Below are 1,408 nucleotides of genomic sequence, written 5' to 3' on the forward strand. Positions count from 1 at the left end.
ATTATATAAAACATTGAAAAAAGTAAAATATATAAATTAATAAAGTAATTAAATTCTCAAAATGTTTTTTACAATTTTATTTACAATTTTTTATCAATTTTTTTACTATATACATTTATAAAATATATGTAACTTTTTTTTTTAAGCAAAACCAAATACAATCTTCTCTGTACACAGCAAACCTCTTACCGGGCGTGGTGAACAGCGCCTTAGAGCGAACGCGACGTTTCGATCGCAACACAAGCTACTGAAACAACTTCTTGGTTCTTTCGGTAAAGTCACGTAGAAGGGAAATAATAAAATAATAAAAATAAAACATAATAAAATAATAAAAATAAAACATAATAAAATAATAAAAATAAAACATAATAAAATAATAAAAATAAACATAATAAAATAATTCTCACGACGTTTCGGCCACAACGCAAGCAGCCGTCCTCAGGTGAAGACCAGGTCTGTCAGGGAGACAGAGTCTCACCTGAGGACGGCTGCTTGCGTTGTGGCCGAAACGTCGCGAGAATTATTTTATAATGTTTTATTTTTATTATTTTATTATTTCCCTTCTAAGTGACTTTACCGAAAGAACCAAGAAGATGAATCCCTGCAGTCACGAAAGCTTCAAATCGAAATTTTATTCTATTTTATTATGTTTTATTTTTATTATTTTATTATTTCCCTTCTACGTGACTTTACCGAAAGAACCAAAAAGATGAATCCCTGCAGTCACGAAAGCTTTAAATCGAAATTCTACTGAAACAAGTTCTTATATAGGGTAAGAGGCCGTGAAAGTGACCATTGCATTGTGAGACATTAGCACGCCAATGATGCAGATCCTAGTAGGACATCCAGCCCGTCCATACAAAGACATCCAACTATTCTTCTTGGTTCTTTCGGTAAAGTCACGTAGAATGGAAATAATAAAATAATAAAAAATTCAACATAATAAAAATAAAACATAATAAAATATTTTATTAAAAAATATATTTATTATGTTTTATTTTTATTATTTCATTATTTCCATTCTACGTTACTTTACCGAAATATTTTATTTAAAAAAATCTATTTTACAAAAAATATATGTATTATGTTTTATTTTTATTATGTTATTATTTCCATTCTACGTGACTTTACCGAAAGAACCAAGAAGATGAATCCCTGCAGTCACGAAAGCTTTAAATCGAAACATCCAACCTATTAATGCGACGTAAGAGAAGTCAGCTGACATCGGCAGGAATGATGAAAACATCGCAGCAGGTTAAGATTTTACCTGGTTAATCACGTCCTTCCAATGTGTGCTCAATTTGTACCACCCATCGTCTCGGTTGAAGTCGTGTCTGCGTTTTTATATCTGGATGTCTTCACGAACAAAATCTTTGATGATAGCCAGTGGAGTTTGCACAGTAAAATC

This window comes from Lethenteron reissneri, chromosome 70 (assembly GCF_015708825.2).
Source record: "Lethenteron reissneri isolate LAM-NWPU_2019-01 chromosome 70, ASM1570882v1, whole genome shotgun sequence".
Classification (NCBI taxonomy): domain Eukaryota; kingdom Metazoa; phylum Chordata; class Hyperoartia; order Petromyzontiformes; family Petromyzontidae; genus Lethenteron; species Lethenteron reissneri.